The following is a 20381-nucleotide window of genomic DNA, read 5'->3' as shown; positions in this document are numbered from 1 at the left end:
ATGCCTGTCAACATTTGCTTTCTTTGGAATTGCAATTATTATATTCTTCTTGGAGTCTGGGGGTATTTTGCCTGTCTCATGCATTTTTCTGACCAGATGGCAGAGTTTTTTCAAGGCTGGCTGTCCCAAGGCTATCAGTAGTTTTAATGGATGTTGTATCCTCCCAGGGCCTTGTTTCAACTTATGTCTTTCAGCACTGTCAAATTCTTCACGCAGTATCGTACCTCCCATTTCATCCTCATCTACGTTCTCTTCCATTTTCAAAATATTGCCCGCAAGTGCATCGCCCTTGTATAGACCCTCTATAGGTCTCTTCAGTATTCCAGTAGGCAGTGTTTGTCTTACCCCTAGTCATATATGCCTCTACATCCTTAGAATTTGTCCTGTTACCATCCCTGCTGAGCCATTTTGCACTTCCTGTCGATCTCATTTTTGAGACGTTTGTATTCCTTTCAGCCTGCTTCATTTAATGCATTTTTATATTTTCACCATTCATCTATTTAATTCAGTATCTCCTCTGTTACCCAAGGATTTCTACTAGCCTCGTCTTTTTACCTACTTGATCCTCTGCTACTTTCACTAGTAATCTCTCAAAGCTACCCTTCCTCTTCTGCTGTATCTCTTACCCATGTCCTTGTCAATGGTTCCCTAGTGCTTTCTGAAACGCTCTACAATCTCTGATCCTTTCACTTCATCCAGATCCTATCTCTTACAATTCCTACCTTTTTGCAGTTCTTTCAGGTCTGGATAGATATCTGCTTATTACACATTACAACGTTCTCCAAATGTCAGCGGTATCTTTCAGTCAGCAGACAAGATTGGCCTGTATGCTTTTGTGCTGCATGTGTCACTTCATGCTTCCACTTCACTATCTCATCAGAAACAGTGGACGTAGGAATGTTCAGGAGTGTGGAAAGCTCGCATACAGACATGTGACACCAATGACACCCTATCACCTGACCACATTCAAAGTCAATGAGCTCCGCGGAGCGCCCCATTTTGCTCTCTCACGATGTATAATGACTACTGAGGTCTCTGATATGGAGTAGGTGGCAGCACAATGCACCAAATATGAAAAAGTAAGTTTTTGGGGGTGGCCTGAAGCTTTTCAGCGCATAGTGTATGATGAAGTTGTGCTCTGTACAAAATTCTACCAGATGGCTTCCTCTTTCATTCCTTACCCACATTCCATATTCACCTCCTCCTTTTCCTTCTCTTCCTTTTCCTACTATTGAATTCCAATCACCTATTATGTCTATTAAATTTTCGTCTCCCTTCATTATCTGAATAATTTCTTTTATCTCATCATACATTTCTTTAATCTCTTCATCATCTGGGGACCTAGTTGGCATATGAACCTGTACACTACTGTGGTAAGTGTGGGCTTTGTGTCTATCTTGGCTGCAATACTGCATTCACTATGCTGTTCATAGTAGCTTACCCGCACTCCTGTTTTTTATTCATTTTTAAACCTACTCCTCCATTACCCCTATATGATTTTGTATTTATAATCCTGTGTTCATCTGACCAGAAGTCTTATTCCCCATGCCATCATACTTAACCAATTCCCACCATATTTATCTTTACACTATCCATTTCCCTTTTTAAATTTTCTAACCTGCCTGCCTGATTAAAGGGTCTGACATTCCATGTTCCAATTTGTAGAACATAAGTTTTCTGTCTCCTGATAATGATGTCATCCTGGAGATCTGAATGAGGGACTATTTGACTTCAGGAATATTTTACCCAAGAGGACACCATCATCATTTAATGGACAGTAAATTTGCATCCCCTCGTGAAAAATTACGGCTATAGTTTCCCCTCGCTTTCATCCGTTTACAGTACCAGCACAGCAAGGCTGTTTTGGTTAATGTTACAAGACCAGATCAGTCATTCACCCTGACTGTCGCCCCTGCAACAGGAACACAGTGGTGAGTTCCAATTAATGTGTTGGCCACCCATCTCGCCAGCCCTGAACCTGGTTGAACAGATCTGGGATGTGATTTAACATAACGTCAGAGATCATCCCCCCTTCCAGAATTTATGGGAATGAAGTGGCCTGATTGTATAAATATGGTTCCAACTTCCTCCAGTGATCTATGAAGGCCTCATTGCTTCTGTGCCACTATGTCTCCCTACTTTTGTCTGTGCCAGAGGTGTACATACCAGCTTTTAGATGAGTGATGATAATCTTGGGCTGATCAGCCTATGGCAGTTACCATTATTGAAAGAAGGTTGTATTATTGTAATGATTGTGATGGTATAATGATACTGCCACATAAAGTTCGGCTAAACAGTACATGCTGCCCACGAGCCCTGCATGACTCACCCTCCAGTCCAGCTTCAAGACACCGACTGCCCGTGAGATCCACTGCTGTTCCTCTACACCCATTGTTGCTCCACAATGCCCACTGGTGCCACGAGCTCTGAGCTGTGAGAAGTGACATCTGCCAGGCACATGGGGCTCGAATTCGAAGAGGGAGCCCACCATGGTTCAGCCTCCTCCACCAAACCAAAATCCCCCGTCCCCACCGTTAAGGAGCCCTTTACATATGCCTCTCCTTGATATGAGTAATGTGCATGTGTGAGGCTTTACTCGTCCATAAATTCAGAACCAGGAGGTTTGCCGAACTCACCACCCTGACAATCTAACAGGGTCCCAACAACTGAGGAGCTAGCTTGCTATCGAACCCTAACTCCCCCTTTTCAGCAATATTAGGGTTTCGGACAATTTTGGTATTATGTCTAGTCTGGCTCCAGTTGTGCTGTGTTACTGCTAGGGTGACTTGTTCTTGAAGCAAATCATTGATTGACTACAGGTTGACAAGAGGAAAATTGACTGGATGTGCTAACATAAGGGATAGTGGAGCAGCCTCCAGGGACTTGGGTTGTGCAGTGTTAAAGATAAAATTGAGCCATGTTGTCTGAGCCTTGTTGTGAAAGATAAGCACAGCCTTCAACTTGCAGTTCACCTGGTCAGCAAAGTATGCTGGTAAAAGGATTTGTGGTCACATCTTTAATTCCATTGTCAAAGCAGAACCTCACAAATAGCTGGGAAACAGAAGCTATCAAGCATCCTCGGTGGCCTGGAAACAGAAAAAATTCATAACAAATGCTGGCCAGCTGCCAGGAATGTCATTTCTCTGCTTGGAATGTGTCAAAAAAAACGAGAAAAGTCATCCATGATAACTAGTAGGTGCCTAATACACACACACACACACTTGATGAAGTGGACCTATATAATCCATACAAAGTTAATCCATCAGGCATTCCTAACAGGTAGGCTCTAAAAGCCACTTGAGGGAATTCCAGTTGGGCTCAGCTCCCTTACGGCTCTCACACTCCTCCACCAACCTCTGGACAGCCTTATTCAGGGAGGACCAGGTGACATGTTGAGTGATCTTGACCCCACCAACCTCCAGGCTTGCTTATACAGGGGGGACCAGGTGATGTGTCGTCTGATCTTGACAACAGTTTTATAAATACCTAAGAGGGTATTATGGAAATAATGAGCCAAAACCTAACTAAGAGCTTGATTGTCAGTCTCTAAACAAAATTCCTGGTGTTCAAAATAAAATCTGAATTTCTTAAGGGCAAACATAACCGCCAAGGCTTCCCATTCATACATAGAATATTTCATCTCCGCAGGTGAAAGTTCCCAAGGTGCATTGCTATAGGGCATCTACATGCAACACGTCCCCTGCCATTCTGTTCCTGTAGGAGGACAGCTACCACTTTCTACTCCAGAAGAATTAGGTGTCTGTCTGCAAGAAGAACATGACCTCAAAATTTGGTATGTCTAATACTAGTGGGTTACTAAGCACCACCTTAATGGCTTCAGAAGATTCTGGATGACTTTCATCCCGTGTGAAATTTCTTAAATCGTTAAGGCACCCCACTAATTTAATAAAATTCGGCACAGACTTTCAAAAAAATTTGTCATGCCAGGTCTTGCATCTGAGTCTATTGCATAGGTATGAGGCATGTACCAAGGAGTTGGGAACTGGGGCACGCTAGAGATGGACAAGTATATTTCATATGTTGGGTGGGTGGTGGAATATCACTGTGGGAGGGATGGGGAGGATATTTGTCATTTCAGTTTTGACTGTCTCCTGACCTGTCCTAAAATATCTTCACTACTGTCTTCCCCAACCCTCCCATAATGATATCTTGTTGCCCACCAGTCCTAGACAAGACTCTTATCCATCACTACTCCTCTCTTGCTCCTAGCCCCTTGCCACAAGGCTTATATTCCTGCAACAGACCTAGAAGCCATATCTACTCCAGACCTATCACTGGCATCTCCTATTTGATCAAAGACAGAGCCACCTGTGAAAACAGCCATACGATCTACCAAATAAGCGGTAACATCTGTGGCACGTTCTATGTGGGCACGACCACTAACAAGCTACCTGTTGGCATGAAAAAGCTACTTTGTAAAAGGGGAGAAAGGGATAATGTGACCAATTTTAGACCTATTTCTATGCCAACAGTGTTTGCTTAAGTTATTGAAAAGGCTGTGTATGTAAGGATAATTGATCATTTTATTTCACATAATTTGCTATCGAATGTCCAGATCAGTTTTAGAAGTGGTTTAACAACTGATAATGCTATATTCTCTTTTCTCTGTGAGGTACTGGATGGATTAAACAAATGGTTTCGAGCACTAGCCATCTTTTTTTAATCAACTAAGGTGTTCAGTTGTGTTGATCACAAAATATTGATACAGAAGTTAGACCATTACAGAATACAGGTAGTAGCTCACAGTTGGTTCACTTCTTCCCCAACCCCTACCCTACTATCCCTCCCACTCCTCAACCTGTGCTGCCTCCTTTTACCTGTCACTCACTTCAGCAGTTGTTGCTCATGTCAAACACAGTCACAGTCGAGCCTTAATAGCCACAGACAGTAGCCGCGTGTGTGTGTGTGTGTGTGTGTGTGTGTGTGTGTGTGTGTGTGTGTGTGTGTGTGAGAGAGAGAGAGAGAGAGAGAGAGAGAGAGAGAGAGAGTTCTACTTCTGAGGAAGGACTTTGTCGGAGATTGTGCATACTTCCAGTGTCCTATTCATTGTGCCGGCCCACAACTCGATGACTCTCTACGTTACGAGTAGAAATCTATCCTCTATATTATTGTTCTTACATCCTGGACCTTCCATTGATCAATCAATAATATTTGTAACTATACAAGCTCTCAGGTAATGTAGTTACCATTAACAAAAAGTTATATCAAATGAGTATGTGAAGCAACTACCAGACCACATTAAATGAAACAACTCTACATATACACTTGACAGCACAGAAAGTTCCCCACCCCTCAGAATTCTAAGCCTTGTCATATGCATGATTTGACAACACAGGATGCAGACACTGTAAGATGTAGACATTGTCTTTCACTTGAGTTGTTAGAGTGTTGTACCACTCGTGGTCTAGTGGTAAATGTCATGCAATGTAGATGCAAAGTTGTATGCTCCAGTCTATTCATTCCTTTATTTTTTAACTGCAGTTTGACTGCCTGCTAAAAGTGTGAACCTGATGAAACCTCAAAGGTAATCTGCTTCACTTTCTAACCACACAGTAATAACAAAAGAGCCTTTGGCTGCATCAAGATCACAACAGTTTATGCTTAAACGTTTCCTCACCCTACATAACCACTGCAACCCAGCTGCTCACCACCAGGCATCTGACACTGGTTGTAGTCCGAACAGATGAATGTGGTGCATCTGCGTTTGGAGTAAATTTATGCTCTCACACTGATAAGCATGAAATTATTTATTAGCATAGTTGGATTTTCTGCAGCACGAGGAAGATATCTAATATATGTGACATACTGTTTGCTGTGGGTTTAACAGAGGGGTGAATGCACCTTGAAGCATTTGTGTGAAGTGTGGAACGATATTAGGAAAACCACATCAGAAAAGCATTTTCTTGTTTCTTTCATTCTGGCATGAATGAATTTCCACATTCATGAAGTTTCAATAATTGACATATGTGATGAACTGTTACCATTTAACTTTCGTACAACATTTGCATTCAACTGCCAAAGTTAAGAAGTCAATAGCAGAAGTACGACATGCCACAATTAACAGCAACAAAAATCAAACTGGTGTCTATTACCGCATTTTCGTTTCAGTGTCATCAGTTCACTCATAGAGCTTCCCTATGCCATGGCTATCAACAATGAGAAGATGCTGTTATAAAAGACATGGCAAATATGGAGGCTCCTTCACCTGTCAGTTAACCCCAAAATGAAAAATATGTCTGAAGTGTTAGACCCTTTCCTCATGCATCTATTTCATAACACTTAAACAATATTCATAAGATTCAACTACACACAATCCAGTTCATAACTACACATCAAATATTGGAAGTTCAAATAAGAAAATGACAACTGATAAATATATTCACAATAACCTACACATGTGTAACTGCATGGTGTCCACCCCATTTATCAGAGTTATTTCATGCGGAGAATCAAACTACACAAAGAAACAATTTAAATGCGAGAGCAGCAAGGGGCCAAAAATACGTCGCAATGAGCTCAACTGGTCAGATGGTGGCTGGCATCAAGAGACCAGTAGCAGATAGCTGGTTGATGCTCTATGGAAAGAAAACTCTCGACTATAATCTATTCCGATCTTGATGCAGCCATGAGCTCTTGCACAGAAGATTAGAAAGTGAAGCAAATTATCCCTGAGTTTCTATCAGACTGGTACATTAAGTACACAGCCGAAATGTGGTTAAAAAATAAAAGAATGAGAGGACTTAAACTCTCAACTATGCCTCTACATTGGGCGACATTTACTACCAGATACAACACTGTAACAGCTCGAGTGGAAGACAACATTTCCTCCAGACACATACAAATACTATAGTGTTGCCAGATTGTGTAGACGGCCAGACTTAGAATTCTTAGAGGACAACTAATTTTTGTGCAGTCAAATGTAAACAATAGGTTTATCTGGGCTTGCCCAACTTGTACAATACAGTATTAAGTATTATATTTACAGACTGCAAGAATGAAAGACGTAAGCAAGATATAGACAACATTTTAAAACCCCAATATGTCTGATAATGTTAGTAATCTTCCAAGGTGTTGAGATGCCTCAGATCACCAGTTATTTTGGCAACAGAGAATGTTGCTGTCTTCAGCTGATTGCTGTGGGATGGACTGTTACACAACTGAGTTCACTGGGTAAAAATATAGTTGTCTATTGTGTTGAAACTAAATGAAACAGCACACATCTGCAGGATATGTGCAACAAGGAGTGGGAACCAACTGCTGACTGAAAACTACCTCAGTATGAAAGCCATCTTGAAATACAAACTGTGGTTGGTTAAGTATCCCATAATGAAGGAAAGAAAAAAAAGTTCTTGTCCTGGCAGAGAGTTTACAATGGTATGAAGAAAAGTTTGTTTTAGTTATGCTGAATAAAATTTGTGTGAATAGTTCTATGTTCTAGATTTGACCAATTTCTTTTTACATAGTGAGTTAATTGTGAGCACGTTTTACCATGCATTCATACTATTGATTCACCTCAATAGGTAATTAATTCCCTACCTTCAGTGTGGATGTACACTTACATTCAACCTCCAGTGTGAATATAAAATCAGCGAGAAAGTACGACATGGACAGGGACTGCTGATAGGTGCCACTGGGGGGCTGTGAGAGTCTGCTGGGGAGCACGATGAGATAGTCTGCATTTTTGCAATAAACACTGTGTCCAGGTGGCATTGCGGTTAATGAGACCGCCTAGTAACCAGAAGATCATGGGTTTGAGTCCCTCTACAGCACACATTTTCACTCATCGCTGCTGATCTTCTGTTTATGTGGTTTGTCCTTCTTCAGTATTCTAGTGAGACAGTACTTAATCTTAACATCTACATTTGTCAAACCATTGGCCATACTTGCATAACCAGTTGATATTATCATTCACAGGCTCAGTAGTTGTAGCTGACAAGCTATGGAAGAAATACATTTGTGCAGATGCTTCAGCTGTTGATCTGCACCTCCCCCAACATGCTGTGGTTGTCCACAGCAAAGTCTCCATAACTATTGTTGTCCTCCCCAACCACGCCATCTGCACAGCAGCTATGGTCTAGGTTATTTTGTGTGCACTGAGCAAGACTTCAGGAAGTATTGTAAGCTATTAGAACAAAGGTGACTGACTTGTTTATCCAATGAACTTTCAGTACCTTCAAAACCACCATAAGGGTGACTCTTCACATTATGGACCAATTTCATACACTTTCCTGCTTAAGGAAGTACCAAGATCATTGTGAAATGTAGAAGAGACCATTCTCACCTAAGGGAAGAATGCAGTTTTCAACATGTGATTTGATCACATAGTGTAAATATTTCAACAAACTATCTGTTGAGGATATAAATCATACATAAGCTTCAGAATATACACATGTAAGAAATAAGCATTTCAATCTAGGCTCAATGCTTCAATGAGGAGTATTCAAAGGAACATTAATTGCTGTGTATCAAATGAAAAGTATACAAACAGCTTTAAGGTATTACAAACAATGTCTGAAATTTATTTAATCATCCTGTGAGATGCAGTAGTCTTCTTACAGTGTCAAAATGTAAGCTTTTGACAAAGCAAGCTGGGATCTTCTTACTTCCTCTTGTTCTGCCCATGGGCTCTGCTAACCAGGCACCTCCTAGTGTACATGATGCAGTGGATTCACCCTCACCGCAGGGTGAGTATAGGGAGGTAATGCATTTGCATCAATCAAGGCAGAGAGCCAATGAGGAGACCGGTCGCTTGGCCTCACTCATTCGCCCTTTAAGTAAATATGTGGCTGCTGCTTCAGTAGGATATGGGCAGGTCCACAGGAGGAGGGGTTTACTAGTTATTGGGAACTCCAAAATTAGGTGCATTGTGGAGCCCCTTAGACAGACACTGTTCAGGGCTGGAAAGAAAGACAATGTGCATTCGGTAGTGTCTCGGTGAGCCTCATCCAAGATGTGGAGGCAGCTCTGCCTGCAGCTTTCGAGCATGCAGGGTGCAGTAGTCTGCAAGTTGTGGCTCACATTGGCACCAATGATTTTGATTTCTGTCACCATACTCAGTTCATACAGGAGGCCGGGGGAGGGGGGGGGGAGGAGGAGGAGGAGGAGGAGGAAGAAGTGGTGGTGGTGAAGACTGCTAGCCTTGGTGTGGGGTGCAGGCAGAGCTCGCAATTTGCAGCATTGTTCCCAGGGGTGATTGGGTCCTTTGGTTTGGAGCCGAGTGGAGGGTCTCAACCAAAGGCTTCGTTGATTCTGTGATTGTCTTGACTGCAGATTTCTAGACTTGCATTATCAGGTGGGGATTTGGGGATTTGTAAGACTCCCTTTGTCAGGTCAGGGGGTGGTCTACATGAAGGAAGCAGCTACTCAGGTAGCAGAGTGCTTATGAAGTGCACATGAGGGTTTTTTTGACTAGACAGTAGTTTGAAGTACTCTGAAGAACACTCCCCGGTCAATACGCAGCAAAGGATGTCAGACCACTTTAGGTCTAAAGAAACTTCGACTGTCAAAATTTTATCACTAAACCGTCAAACAATTCATAACAAAATTTCTTGAATTGCCTGCCCTACAGGAAAGCTCTCATGCTCAAAGTATTCTTGAGACCAACAGCTCACTGCAACCTAAAGTGGAAAGATCTGAGAGATTTAGAAAGTCAGGGAACATATGTCATAAAGACAGATTAGACTCCAAGGTAGGGGGAGTGTTCACTGCAGCTGACAAAAATATTACCTCTACTGAGGTTGAAGTGGAATGCGACAGTGAAGTTATCTGGTCCCGTATAACAGATGGATGTTTTTAGTGGTGACCCTATTCCACTGTGACAGTTCTTAAAACATCAAAGAAAGACCACAGTCAGTTGCGCATAAATTCCCAGACCATGCAATACTAGTTGGAGGTGACTTTCACCTATTGAGTATAGACTGGTATATCTACGGATTCATTGCTGAGGATATTGACAGACAGATGGCCAAAATAATTTTGAAAACATTTTCTGAAAACTCTTTTGAGCAGTTAGCTTGGTAGCCCATACGCAATGGAAATATCTTAGATCTTGTAGCTACAAACATGCCAGATCTTACTGACAATATCAGTATAGAAATGGGGATTAGCAATCATAACTAGCAATTAACCATGGTTATGAAAGATATTACATCAAGTAAGAAGGCTAGGAGAGTGTTTCTTGTAGATAAGAGTAGATAAGCAGTTGTTAGCATCTCACTTAGCCAGTGAATTAACGTCACTTAGTTCCAGTAAGATGCAAGTAGAAGAGTTAGAGGTAAAGTTTAAACAGATTGTAAATCATGGTCTGGAGAGTTATGCACCTTGTAAGTGGATAAAGGATGGAAAAGCCTCTCCATGGTTTAATAATGAAATTTGGAAGATGCTGTGGAAGCAGAGGTTATTGCACCCTCAGTTCGAAAGACACCACAAAAATGACAACAACAAAAGGTTAATAGAGATTCGTAAGTTTGCGAAAAGATCTATGCACAAAGCATACAACAACTACCACCGTGATACCTTAGCAAAAGATCTTGCAGAGAACCTGAGAAAATTCTGGTCCTATGTAAAATCCCTAAGTGCGTCTTACGCTTCTGCTCAGTCCCTTGTTGAACAGTCAGGTGTGTCAGTTGAAGACAGCAAAATGAAAGCTGAAGTTTTAAATTTCATATCCAAGAAATCATTCATGCAGCAAAGTCATACAAATATACAGACATATGACCATCGGACAGGCTCCTGGCGCAGAGAAACAACTGAAAGATTTAAAAGCAAATAAGGCACTAGGTCCGGATGTACTCCCAATTTGGTTTTACAAAGAATACTCCACAGCATTATCCCTTATTTAGCTTGCATTTATTGCGAATCTCTCGTCCAGCACAAAGTCCCAAGTGGCAGAAGGGTAAAGGAACACGCCTGCAAAATTACAGACGAATATCAGTAACTTCAGTTTGTTGCAGAATCCTTGAACATATTCCCAGTCTGAATATAATAAATTTTCTTGAGACTGAGAAGATTATGTCCACAAATCAGCTTGAGAGAGCATTGCCCGTGTGAAACTCAGATCAACCTTTTCTCACATGATATACTGTGAACTACATATGAAGGGCAACAGGCAGAGTCCATAGATTTCTGGAACACATTTGACACGGTGCCCCACTGCAGGCTCTGAATGAAGGTACAAGCATATGGAATAAGTTCACAGATATGTGAATCGCTCGAAGACTTCTTAAGTAATAGAATCCAGTATCAGGGACAATGGTATCATCAGGAATGCTCCAGGTACGTGTGATAAGATCACTGTTGTTCTCTATATACAGATAAATGATTTAGAGGACAGGATAGGCAGCAATCTGGGGTTGTTTGCTGATGATGCTGTGGTGCATAGTACTGTACTAATTAAAAGTTATCAACTGAAAACTTCACTATTATACGATATAGGAAATTTAGAATGAGCTGAGCGGAATAATCTGAAGCAGTGACACCACTCACCGGAAAGCACTCATTCCATTATCTGTGAGAAGATATTTTGATTCACTGGAAAATAATTCAATTAAAATATATACACACTTAAAATTTGGAACCAGGCACACTATTATTTTTTGCGTCATAATATCTGTTTACTTCTGAAGTTCCCCTGTGTATTATCATAGACATTATTTTTGTGGACTGAATGGCATCCTTTATTAATATGTAAAGTAATTAATTAAAAACTTAATAAAATTAACATAAGGCATTATACATTTAAATATGACTGTCAAACTTTTAGCTGGGGTGTTCCTAACATGGATGAATAAAGTGGTTGAATGAATTTTTCTAATGTAATAATCCACAACATATTTCATAAACCCAATTTTGTTCTGAGTATACAGCCCATCCAAAGTAGTAAAACTTAACCTAGTCATTTTCAAATAATTACAAGATTCCGAATGCAGCAAAAATCTTTACACCACCCTTTATAAGACCAATCCTACCCAAAGTAGTCAGTCAGTGGCAATCTCTCACATGATTAACCTATCTGCATTCATATTATCAAAAGTCAGTCCACCTAACATCTTCATTAACATCTTTCTTTTCTTTTTCTACAGTCTTTGCAGTGACATGCATTACCTTTAACTTTTTGGAAACATTCAGAAGACAGCATATGGGTTGTGTAATTCTGTCAACATTATGAAAGACAGTGTACATGGGTTACATTCCTGGAAACTGGATGTATCAAACTGTAAGCACCAGGAATACTGTGGTTATGTTAATATGTCACTCTTCATCTGATGAAATGCTCTGTGTTTACATCAACACTGTCACACTACCGTTTCGGATTGTGGGTTATTTTTACCGGTAATAAACATTTATCAGAGATCTGAGAGTGGTCATCAATTTGACTTCAAGGAATAGATACTCAAAATCAATTATAGTATTTATTTTGGCATACATTACAGGACAGCTTTCCACAGAACTGGTGTTCACTAATAGTGCGATCTTCCGTCAATGAGAGAGCAAATGCACAATACAAAGTTGCAGCTAAGCAATGTCCACGGATGGTTGTCACAGCAACTGGAAACTGTGTCACAAACAAAATTTAGTTTCTGTGTCATTATCAAAAAATAGGAAATGAAAGTCTCTAGCCATTTGTGAGTAGATGGCTTCAAGCAATTCTTTTTGTGCTACACAGTTCTGTTTCTTTTCTTTCTAATCAGATTTTTTCAAGATTCTCAATAATACATGATCACAATAATATCTTTGTAGTATTTGCTTTCAATTCAGCACATTAAGGTCATAAATCCATTTTTCTTTGTGGTAGCATACACACAGTGAGCAATATGTGGAAATGTAACATAAGAAGTATAAGGACAGGACATGAACAACTGACTTTTGCCTTTGTTGATCTATATTGTTAACTGTTCACAAACTGTGCTCTGAGTTGTTGCTTCAGATCATGATACGTGTTTGTATTACATCTGAACATTCTATCATATAATTATCATTAATTATTTTGATAAAAACTTTAATTTTTTTATCACTTACCTGCAGCAGTAAAGGTTCACTATTCACTGTCAACATTTTTAGTTGTTGGTATTAATGTATGGGGACTATACACAGAAAGCAGGAATGACGTGACAGCTGGCTTATATTCATCTTACATTTAAAATAACATTTTAATTGTTATGTCTACCACAGTTTCGAAACTCGTAGAGGTGACAAAAAGAATGAAATCTTCACCTCTCAAGAAAATGATCAGTGTTACGGACACCAACCAGTAGTCACTTTCCTGGCACCTGGCAGGGCCGATGGGTGAACACTGTCACACAGCCGGTACGAGAATGGTTGGCCTCAGTGGCATCTAGTACTTCGTAATAAAGGGTGTAAAACAGGATCACACTAGTCCAGCCCATCAACACAGAAACGCTGTTATTACTAGACCAAATGGTTAGTGGTTTTTGTTTTACTTAAATGTTTGACAGTTGGATACAATACACAACTTATTTCTCATATAGACATAAAATCATGTTAATACTGAGAAACAAATATGCTTTCAGTTTTTGTCTTATCCTTGTCTGGGGATGCAATTTTCAGCTCCTTAGTGATTCACTGAACATCCCTCAGAAAAGTCTAATACATTCGAACTGTGGCATCTCAACTCTTGTTTGTATTATCTCCATTCACTAATACTACTTTGACATGCGTGTAGAAATGCAAGTGTCAGTTGTGAAAAGCTTAAAATGCTGTAGGAGGGACAAATAAAATTGCAGATCAGTTACTAAATCCATTTACAACTCCACATCATGTCATACAAAAATGTGCACATCAGGAGCAATGTTTTCACTGGCTGTGATTCTTGTGAATTGCTCTTTTCCTTCCTTGTTTTATGGTGTAGACATATAGTTGTAAACATATAGTACGTTGACAGTACTGTCTCTCCTTTCCTGTTATGCTGTGTGACACTTTACAGTTCAGCATATCAAAAGGCAAGGGATCTTGCAACTTATGCCACTGAATATGTGAGACTATATGTCTGCTGCAGGCAGGAGCAGGAAAATACAATGATGGTGAAGAGAAGTGGTGAGATTAGTTTGAAGATACAGAAATAAACATATCAGTCTTAGCATGCGGAGATGATAGTTGTGTGTGTGTGTGTGTGTGTGTGTGTGTGTGTGTGTGCGGGCGCACGCGCGCGCGCGCGCCGTCACATATCTCTTTTGTGTATCCGGAGGTGGACTCTCTCAAAAAATTTAATTTAGTATTACATAAACGTCAATCAAAAATAAATATAAAATTAGACTTTATTACAAATCATATAACACTGTTCCCTGATTACATTAACATTGCATTGGATTTCTCAAATTTAAAGAACTTTTCTATGAATTATATAACATAGAACGCGTTATTAATCATGTACAAACAAAACCAGAAGGACATAACTTGAACAAATCAGACAATATTCCAAATTTTTCTGCCTTAAAAATTAAGTAAGACAACAATATGATTATTACACAAAATTTTCTTCTTCTTACTTTCAAATAACGTGTTATTATCTCTTAGGAATCTTTATTACTTCCAAGCAAGTTAAAAGATTTCAGTGCTAGTTCTATTTCACACATTTCTGTACTACAGAAAAATTCATCAGATCATTAAGTGGGTCACATTTTCTTCTTATATTAGGGTTGTGGTACATTTGATTGTGAGAAAGTTATGATTGAAGAGAGAGAATGTTTGGTTGTGGTCAATGTCCCCACTTTCTTAAAAAGGCTAAGACAGGAGATTTCTCGGGTGACGAGACACATGTTGTTGTTGTTGTTGTGGTCATCAGTCCTGAGACTGGTTTGATGCAGCTCTCCATGCCACTCTATCCTGTGCAAGCTTTTTCATCTCCCAGTACCTACTGCAACCTACATCCTTCTGAATCTGCTTAGTGTATTCATCTCTTGGTCTCCCTCTACGATTTTTACCCTCCACGCTGCCCTCCAATACTAAATTGGTGATCCCTTGATGCCTCAGAACATGTCCTACCAACCGATCCCTTCTTCTGGTCAAGTTGTGCCACAAACTTCTCTTCTCCCCAATCCTATTCAATACTTCCTCATTAGTTATGTGATCTACCCATCTAATCTTCAGCATTCTTCTGTAGCACCACATTTCGAAAGCTTCTATTCTCTTCTTGTCCAAACTATTTATCGTCCATGTTTCACATGTAACTCTTTAATAATCTCATTTTGGGTGTAGACATTTTTCATTGCCCATTAACTGCCTTAGAAAACATTCACAAATCCACAAGTAAATGAAAATATTTCATTCATATTAGGAATTATTCTGATGGCAAGTGTTTCAGAGCACATACTTTTAATTTTCTAAATTAGGAGCATGTGCAACTCCCAATTTTGCTACAATCAACACAACACATCACTATTAACCACCTATACTATACAGCTTGATAATGGCATCCCCTTGGGGATAATATTCTGGAGGAGAAATGCTTTCCCTTTTGGATATCCCAGTTGATGAATACTGAGGAGGAGGTCACCAGAAAAACATTTCAATTTTGTAATGGAGGGAAGTTCGAGGGGAGGGGGCAGGGGTAACATTATAAAGGGAGAACAATTTTTGACAACAGCATGCAGAGCCAAATGGATGCAGACTGCAGCAGTTATACGAAAACAAAAAGATCTGTACAGAAAAGACAAACAAGAAGAGGTGCACCAAATAAGTCTTGGCCTTCAAAGTACTCACTGTTAGCTACAACACACTTCTGACATCAGTTGTAAAGCTGTTGGAAACTGTCAACAAATTTTCTTGTGCAATCGCTCAAAGCACTGTGGTCACACACCGTTGCATATCTGTGGCATAGCAGGTGATGAGGCCTGGTGCTACCAATAAGATCCTGAGACCGAGTGACAGTCCGTGGCACAATGTTTGTTGTCTTCCCCACCTCCCAAAAAGAGTCTTCTGTCAAAATCCAAGATTAAAGGATGTTGATTGCTTTTTTCAAAAGCAAAGTCTTGATCTATCATGAATTTCTATCTGAGGGAGGTGAGGGAAATGTCTGTCGATCAGTCTCTGGATCGTACTGGTAGCACCCGGTCTCACCTCCTGTAATGATGCGATAAATCCAACAACGCATGACCACGTTACTTAAAACTATTCCACAAGAAGTGTTTATGAACAGTTTTCAATAGCTTTACAATTAGTGTCACAAATGTGTTGTAGCTAATGGTGATTACTTTGTAACTCTCATTGTCTTTATTTTCTGAGACCATTCATCGAACTTTTTGGATGTACCTTGTATATTTCGGAGTATAATAGCACACTGTAATGCATAATGGTGATAGGTTTTCATTATCATGTTCTTGTGTTTAAAAAGATGGTTTATGCCACCTTACCTTATGTAAACTGCCTTTCAAAAGAGCTGCCCTGTCTTTCATTTTCTTGTACTTCTCAACAAATCCTTCAATCTGCCACTAGAACAAAACAAGAAAGAAAATTGTTGTGAACAAAACCACAGGAATTTGCCCAAGTATTCTATCTATAGTAAAATTAACTTGAGGAAGCCGCTTGGTCCAAAACTACTTGTAACCACCTGTCAAAAGCCCAAATAGCCATCTTTCACAGTGAGGACATGCATGGAGAGTGTCAGTGAGGTTCCAGAAGGTACCAACAGGGATGTGGACCCACTCCAGATCCACTATCGTGGCCAAGTGTGCTATGTTTCACAGCCGAGGGCCAAAGATTCGTGGCAAAAACAGTATCAAAGTAGTCACCGCATATTCTCAACCGGGTTTTGAATTCAGCCTTAGGGTAGAGGAGGGGGCAGGGAGCGGGTAGGGGGAGGCAGGGGAGCATGAGCACAGTGAACTCCCTCTGGTGCTCGTGGTACCACACACTTACACTACGAAGTGTGTGACATACTCCATTGTTCTGCTGGTAGACGCTATCTTGCCAAGGGAAAATAAATTGCACGTATGAGTGGATGTGGTCCCCAAGGATTGATGCTTACTTGTGTTGAACCACTGTGCTTTCCAGAATGATGAAATCACCCAGGGGAGACCACAAAAATATTCGCAACACCTTAAACCCCCTCCACCGGCCTGAACCCTTCAACAATTGTTGCAGTGCCATACATGCCAAAAGCCGTCTGTCTGATGGAGCATAAAACACGATTCATTTGAAAAGGCCATCTTCTGCCACTCAGTGGCATGCAAATTCTTGCCTTTCTCGATGATGGACAGCAGCCAGAATACGTGCATGAACCAAACCATTGTTGCAGAGGCCCATATGCATCAACATTTGTTGAACGGTCATTGAGGAGACACGGTTGGTAGCCCCTTGGTTCATCTGGCTGGTTAGTTGCTCAACAGTTGCATATTCATTCACCCACACATATCTTTGCACCACAGTTGCCTGCGTGCCGGTTTTGGATGGCACTAATTCGCCATGCACAGTATACTTTCACCACGCTGGCATGTAAACAGTTTACAATCTTAGCCTTTTTGGAAATGCTTCTACACTTGGCCCAAAAACCAATGATGTCCGATAAATAGCTCTGTTTCAGCATTATGACAACATCTGCACTCTTTTCTGCATCACCCCTTGACCCACTTTATATATACTCCAATGCTAATGCTGGCATCTGCCGTCTGTGAGCGGTTACTGCATGTTGATATAAAACATAGGCAGTGCTCACATTAATGTGACTGAACTGTGTATAAAATTACAAAGAGACAGATGGGGTGGGCAGTACTTACCTTTAGAAGGTGGAATTTCAAGTACTGCTGATGGACACTTGTAAGTGTATGGGGCAAAAAAAAAAAAAAATTCGAATTCACTAGTTTCCTGATGTCTGAGGGACCTCTTCCAATCATCCCCAAGCTATCAATCTTTCCTCCTTGGGGAACATCAAAGTTATGAGATATCTCCCTTCCTCATTCCCCCTCATTTTGTGTGTGACAATCAGCAGCACTGGCAATTTCACCTCCTAAATATAAGTAGTGGTCGGCCATAGTGTATCACTGGAATTATATATTTTTCTGCTAGCAAAAATTACACCCCATACAGAATTGCAGTCAAATAACATTAGATATAATTTTTATTTACCAAGCAGCTGTAGATACAGGCATACACAGTGAAGTATAACAGCGCCATTTTTCGGGTTCTTTCCAATGAAGAAAGTACAGAAGCAGGAAAAGTAACTGAAATTAAATGGAAAGAATGAAAGGAAAAACAAGTGCTCTTACTGAGTTGTTCACCTCCTCCTTGCTCCAGGAACTCTTGAGAACTTTTTCTATTTAATCTCAGTATGCATTGTTTCATCCAACCTGTCTTCTCTTTTCAAATAAGGAAAATCCAGGATGGAATATAACAATATTATGGAAATAAGTCACCACTCGCCGTATGGTAGAGATGCTGAGTCACAGATAGGCACAACAGAAAGACTGTCACAAATAAGAAGCTTCCGGCCAGTAAGGCCTTACTGGCCAAACCTTCTTGTTTGTGACAGGCTTTTAGTTGTGCCTATCTATGACTTAGCATCTCTGCTTTATAGTGAGTGGTAACTTTCCTTTTCATAATATTGCTACTTTCTTCTCTTTTGGCAGATTAATATAACTCCAGTTTCAAAAAAAACTTATGTTTTCCTTGACTAGGTTTTCCTCGTCTGTGTTAATGTCTTCCTTGATGCTTGGTAAGCAGTTTCTATCAATATTTGATATAACACTTATATGTTTGCCAACATAGGAGATTTCAAAATACAGGGTGTACATAAAGTCTAGGAACAGTTTCAATTATTTACTGCACAGAAACCAAAAACTGTACAGATATCACACATATGTCATTTCGAAGATAAACACTGAAAGTTTTTTTTCCCCCTATGTTTAGAACCAAGTACGGTAAGAAGCTAACAACAAGAAAGGCCATGTACCACCGGCACAACAAATTCCTTATGACAGGTAGCTTGTGCCTGACGAAGAGAAGCGGACATCCTAGTGTGAGTGCAGTGAATGTGGAGCACTTACGAGAGATATTCATAAGGAGTCCTAGGAAATCGGCGCATCGTGCATCCTTCGAACTGGAAATGACTCCAATGACAGTGTGGAAAGTCCTGCTACAGAAGCTGTCTATGAAACCATTAAAATTGGAGCTAGTGCAGAACCTCAATGGCAACAACAAAGACAAGCATTCTGAGATTTATTCACAGTTGTAACAAGTGAATGGGGTGGGTATGGCATTGTTGAATACTTCATTTTTAGCAACCAAGTAACTTTTCACAGTACTGTGAAAGTGAACAGGCACAACTGTCGAATCTACGGTATGAAGCATCCACACAAATGCACTGAATTTGAGCGTATTCCCCAAACATAGGTGCCAATCCTAAGGAAAAGGTAATGTGGGTTAGAGGGCAGAAGGAAGAAGTAGTAAACCAGTTCACTCAGAAACTCGGATATATTAAGTGGGACTGTATATATAACTGTCAAATGGGAATAAATAAAACTGAAACTGCTTTTAAGAGCTTCATTAAAAATTATTTAGATTTGTGGTATTCTTGTTCTCCTCCTATAAAAATCAATCTTAAAAGCCAACCTATAAAGAAAAACATTAAGTGGTACACAGATAAACTTACCAATATGAGGGAAAATATGTTATCATTGTACCACATGTATAAAAATTCTCATAAAGATGGAACGGAGCAGAAAGATGATTTGTACAAAGCATATCTTGAATGTAAGAGAACCTACAGAACTAAGCTTAGAATGGCAAAAAGAACAGCATACAAAAGATGCATTGAAGGGGCTCCTAATAAGTGCAAAGCTGCATGGAATGCTGTTGCACAAGAGCATTGCAGGAATGATGAGCATCGCATAGCTCTTGACCCGGATAAAGTTAATCATTTTTTCATGGACTCTGTAAGTTATATTAGGAACAAAACTGAAACAACCACCAATGCAAGTGATCTACTTAAGCAACAACAACCTGCAAACAATACATTTACATGGAGGACAATCGCACCCACTTGGATTACAAAGGTAGTGGCAAAGTTCTCAAACTCCCAAGAGCATGGACTACTCTTGGTTGTCCAATTACATAATTAAAAAAAACAGTGCATATAATTAGTGAACCATTGGCTTTTCTGTTTAATAGGTGTCAAAAGTTTGGAATCTATCCTACAACTCTAAAAATATCAAAAGTTATCCCAGTGTATAAAAAAGGGGACAAACATGATCTCAAAAATTACCAACCAGTTTCAATAGTTCCCATTTTCTTGAAAATACTTGAATCTCTTATTTATAACCAACTGAACCACTACTTTGAGTCGCATAACTTACTCTCTAATAGTCAATTTGGCTTCCGCAAGGGAAAAAATACCACCACTGCTGTTCTTT

The sequence above is a fragment of the Schistocerca piceifrons genome, chromosome X (genome assembly GCF_021461385.2).
Source record: "Schistocerca piceifrons isolate TAMUIC-IGC-003096 chromosome X, iqSchPice1.1, whole genome shotgun sequence".
NCBI lineage: Eukaryota > Metazoa > Arthropoda > Insecta > Orthoptera > Acrididae > Schistocerca > Schistocerca piceifrons.
This window is presented reverse-complemented; position numbering follows the sequence as displayed.